The following is a 5,663-nucleotide window of genomic DNA, read 5'->3' as shown; positions in this document are numbered from 1 at the left end:
TAGAAGTATGGAAACCTAAAAACTGTTAATTGTAATAAAATGAATTATTCTATACCTATACAATATTGTGACAATCAATTGATATCGGCCCTGGACAGATAACGAAGTACAGGCATATTTGTGCTCTTCACAATTTGTTAGTTCTTGAGTGGTGAATCAAATGAAAGATTTTTTAATTTTTGCATACTGGTAAACAAAAGTATGTTACATCTCTCCTACTGTAAGTAAAACTGTAAACAATTTAAAATGATTGATTTAACATGTAGTGTTACCACTTTAAATTCTTAACCTGTCCAAATCAACCGGAAACAAAAAGCTGACAAGTTTCTTTGCTAGTGACATGTGAGCGACTTTACTAATTTGATTTTTAGGCATTAATATTTATTTTGAATTGACTTTATTTATTTTTAAATAAGAACACTTATATTAATTTAAATACACAGACTTACTTCATATTATTTATTTACCACACTAACTTACAAGAACAATAAACACTTAATAGTATTTAATTTATTAGGAAATACTACACATTATCAAATCTAATTTATATTGTACTTTACAAAATGTATCTAATCAAAAATACCTCCAAATCATACGCTCTAATACAGTATCTCGTCGTGGCTTTATTAGACTTCTCACTCATTCACAATCGTTGCCTTAAATACTATTTACAGTTTTTCTAGAACAAAAAGAATGATAGCGTCATTTACCTGTTAAAAGTCTCCCTTTGATTCTAGAATGAAAATAATATTTACATAAAATAAAGTAACGTTTACATGTATCCAGAAACTGGTGCCAGTCTCACTGGAATGCCAGTGGCATGAAAAATAGACCACCTTTCTATTCAAGACAGCGCTGGCAGACAGCTCTGGACTGGCGCAAAAAAGTGTTTACACTTGAACAAAACCCTATACAAGATAACTCTGCCACATCCTTGGTAGAGGAAGAAATTAGAATAATCACAAGAAACTTCCTTGATGGACAACGGATCATCCAAGTAACGAATCAAGACTGCTAAATACCCCTCCTGGATTTGAAAGGTGACTGAAGAAACCATGGCCAACAGACTTAATAAATTAACTATTTATGTGAACTAATATAAAATATATTATACAGGAGAGTTGCCACATGGCAGCTTCTCCCTCATGTGTTCAACATTCACACCATTTACTTATAGCTTCATGATCAGATGGTAAATTAAATTGTGTATTAAATAAAAAAAATGTCAAAATATTTTTTATACCTAAAGGTGGAGCAGAATCTATTTCCTGAATTTCTTATTTATTATTAATATAATAATATATATATATATATATATATATATATATATATATATATATATATATATATATATATATATATATATATTATTTTCCTACTTTCTTATTTTGTACACCAATCCTTTTTCTCGGCGATTCCAAATTCAATTCTTGTTCTGCATTACTTCCAATCATTGCAGGAAGTATTTGTATTGTACGATGACCTGATACTAAAGATATAGGAAAAGTCAAACAATGAGGAATGCACATAACTTTCCCCTTGTTGCCATATTCTAAATTTGAAAAAATATATAGAGAGTAGTCAGATTTTTTTGATATGCCATTCCTATTACAGCAAGCATTTCATTGGCTAGAATTAGTGACGAGTATAATATATGATGTCATGGTAACTGACGTCTGTCATAATATTGGAGGTTACATTTATAATGTCAAATTATTGTTTTCAATTTATATTTTATTTATTTAGTTTATATTTTAACAACGGTTTATTTTTTAAATAACTTTACTTTCCCTTCCGTATCCTTGATTGGTCGTTTAGGTTCGTAATGGTTTTCTTGTATGGTAGGTTTAGCATTTAGGTTTAGTTAGGCATTAATTTTAAGAAATGTTGCTGGCTAAATGGGCACAGCTTCCAAAGGCCACAAAAGAAGAAGAAAAAATAAACAAACAAAAATCTTACATAACCTTCTATCTAAGCCTTCTATACTATAGGAAAACATGACTGACACTGGGTGCGTTCGGATGACCACAGCGGCTGGACAGCTGAGCCAGCAGTAGCTGTCAGACGTCACCGCTGGAAGTCAGCCGCTGAGAGATTTACTAAGCTTTCCCTATCACAGCTGGATACAACCACTCAGCCGATTTCTGCTGACAGTCAGCCGCTATGGTCATCCAAACGCACCCACTTATACGCTCTGAGCTTCGCTGGTGTCGCTCCTAGCGGATTACTAATTCAACTTTCACCAGTAATTTTTAAATTTATTATTTAATTTTATCGCTTAATATTTACAACGCAAAAAAGTAATTAAATTGTAATCGATTTTTTAAAAATGTTGCTAACTGTTTTAACGTTCTCTTAATGAAATATTAATTTTTTACTTCAGATACATTCACAATTATCGTGTAGATGGCGCTTAGATGATTTATATCTAATTATAATTAGAAATTACAAAATATTAAAAAAACAATTCAGTATTTAAACCGTAAGTATACTTAAGATAAAAATATATACCACAGCTTTGACCAACTAATATTTTTTCTAATTAATGTTTTTAATTTCAATTTTAAATTATTCACTTTGACATTTATGTCAAATTTCCAGTAAAGGTTTACAGACTTGTCACTACTGGCTCTCGCGATTTTTTAATTATCCCCTCTACCTACGAGCTCAGCGTATATTACAGATACAGTTGGAAAAATGAAAGAATACCCATGAACGATCACATCAATCACTTAATTTATGTTTGTTGTCTTTTTCTATAAATAATAAACGTTTGTTATAGAAAAAGATAGGAAACACAAAATAAGTGATCGATGTGATCGTTCATGGGTATTCTTTATTTTTCCCACTGTAGTTATCTTTGTTTCACACTCTTAAAGACAAAGAGAAACAGTGTCACCTGTAGTTGCTGTGGTAAATACATACCGTCGAAAAAATGAAAGAATACCCATGAACGATCACATCAATCACATATTATTCAGGTTATCAGATTATTAATAATCTATCTCATTTATTATTTATGAAAAAAATGGTATTCTTTCATTTTTCCGACTGTATATGTTTTTATTTGGCAACAGCGCTTGTTTCCAAACTTAACGGTAGTGAAAAACTAATAAATGAGGAAAAATTTGTTGAATTTGCTTGCCGTCAAGTTTGTATGAGTACCAGTGGGTTATATTTCATTAAATATAATATGAAGTGCATGCCTAATTGTTTAACTTTTAGTTTATCATACTTTAACAATGAATTGGGTGGCTCTCTGATCCAATATAAGTACTGTTATTATTTCCACTAAAAATGGTTACAGGAACAATTTTTTAAATTTTTTGATTTGATTGATATGACACATTTTTAAAATTCTGATCAGTCTGACGTAGAGGACATTTTGTTTGAATAATAGGTTTGTTCTAGCAAACAGTCGAACTAGTCAGCAAACAGTTGGTCAGTGAGAGAACATAATACAGTTACGAGTGCTATCCCCTCTACTCGCGCTGGTCCACTATTCGCTAATGGTTTCAGACCGTTTGAAACTCGTGCTAGAACAAACCGATTGTCTAAGAAACAAATCACAATAACTGAATAAAATAGATTTTCCCACCTACCTCTATCCAAAGTATACATTTCCTGGCCTCATTGTAGGGAGCATAGTCATATTTTTTCTCCCTAGGGAAACAAAGTACTTTTAATCCCTAGGGAGTAAAAGTAAAAGTGATGTTGACGTCATACTATGTCATAGCATAGATGAAATAACTTATTGACACCCTATACTATTACTCTATTTTCTATTAGGTAAGTATCCATACATTTTAAATTTTATTTATAGATGTTGCAAAATGGTAAAAACAGTAAATTGTTATTTTGATTTAAAAATATTTCATTAATAATTTGATAGTTATACTGTACCTACTTGTTAGTTTTAGTTCTCTAATAAATTTTGTTAGTTCTATTGTTGATTGAATACACAAATTCCTGTATTCAATTATGATTCATGTATTCAATCAACAGTTATATAAATATTTTAAAAATGGAAAAATGACTTATTTGAGGGAGGTGGAAAAATGTATAACATGGGAGAAGTGCCTTTTCCTCCCTTGAATGATTACTGTAGTAAACTAGTAAGCTTTATTCTTGGGAGGAAAAGGTGCACTTCGCTCTCTTGTTATACAAATATCTATAGGTGTTAAATTGGTGAATAAACAAAAAACCAATATAAATAATTAAATACTTTCGCTTTCTTCTCTAAATATTGTTGGTACAGCATTGCATTTTAATTTTCTGCTGCCATCTTGTCTAACTTTTTTCCACATTTCAGAAGTAGTGTTCCTAAACCTTCAAATATTGAATACAATATTTTTTAATGATATAAATATTACAATTAATTTTACTTGAAGAACTTACTTCACAAACAACAGCATATTTGTTTGGATCTTGTTTTAACCCTATATTTTTAATCCACACTTTCCGTCGTTCAGATTCTTTTGGGAAAGAATTCATTTTCACATTATTTTTCCCCAATCGACTTCGCAACCTTTTACCTTAGAAGAAGGCATTTTTCAACCTGAATAATAGTAATAGTAATTTAATATTTCTCGATCTATCTAGTTAAGTGAGGTTAAACCAGAGTAAACGAAAAATAAACAACTGATCATCTGTTTACCCCTTCCAAATTAATCCGGAAATCTGAGCAAAAGATGGCGGAGCCAATCAGCTTTTAGCGTATACGATGGCAACACTCTTCCAAGACGCACACTGATTAAAGTATCCTGTAATAAAGGATCCTTTATTTGCCGGTGGCAATAGAGAGATATCGAAACCCTATTTAACATCGTCCTTTAATAAAAGATCCTTTATTTTGACATAAATAACCATGCTTATATGTCAAAAGTGTCAAAATAAAGGATCTTTTATTACCAAACGACGGTTTCGATATCTCTCTAGATAACTCTCTATTAACCACAGACCATATATACTTATAGACGTTTCACGACCATGTTAATCTTTCGGATCGAATTAACGCCATCTCTTGATTGGAATGGGAACTAAATTGACAAATTTTAGTTACGTGGGAATTTCAACTTATAAATTTTGCGGGATTTTTGATGACATTTCGCAGGAAATTAAAACAACAGAAAGACAATTCAATGTTTTATTCAATATTTTACTGAAAACTTCAAATATTCCAATTTGTTTTCAAAATGCTAAACACTACTGCCATGTGTCACGTGAAAGCACTGATGTGTAATATTGAGTTGAATGAAAATTTTTGAAAAAATCTTGTTGGATGATTGTTTAGATAAATATTACCTTATAATCTTTTACAAACTTCCAAAAATATATAGGCCAGAAATGTTGATGACACACTTGTGTATTGGAATAAACTGTTTCAGGATCTATTATATTGTTTTTTTAAATGTGGAGAAACACAACACGGGATGATCAATGTAAACTAAAAATTCTACTCATAAAAACGGATGGTTAATACAATTGATTAATATTGTGATTAAATCTAATTAAAAACGTAACACCACTATAATAAAATAATTAAACCACAAACTGTAAAATAAAAAGTAAATAACAAATGAATTTAATTGTCAACTGTCAGTTGTTAAATATGACAAGAAAATTGACTGACAGCGACATCTCTGGATTGGAATGGTAACTAA

The 5,663-nt window shown here is 30.6% G+C and overlaps 1 long non-coding RNA gene across 1 annotated transcript; it reads right to left on the bottom strand.

The window, feature by feature from the left end:
- Window positions 1–444: 444 nt before the first annotated feature.
- LOC126886845 (uncharacterized) lies at window positions 445–4,927 on the bottom strand. The gene is made up of 2 exons (XR_007698786.1): window positions 4,399–4,927; window positions 445–679 (listed from the first exon to the last, which is right to left on the bottom strand). It is a non-coding gene; the product is annotated as an uncharacterized LOC126886845 (long non-coding RNA).
- Between the last annotated feature and the right edge of the window lie 736 nt (window positions 4,928–5,663).

This window comes from Diabrotica virgifera, chromosome 6 (genome assembly GCF_917563875.1).
Source record: "Diabrotica virgifera virgifera chromosome 6, PGI_DIABVI_V3a".
In the NCBI taxonomy this organism is placed as follows: Eukaryota; Metazoa; Arthropoda; class Insecta; order Coleoptera; family Chrysomelidae; genus Diabrotica; species Diabrotica virgifera.
Note: the sequence above shows the minus strand (reverse complement) of the source record. Positions and strands in the feature narration are given on the sequence as shown.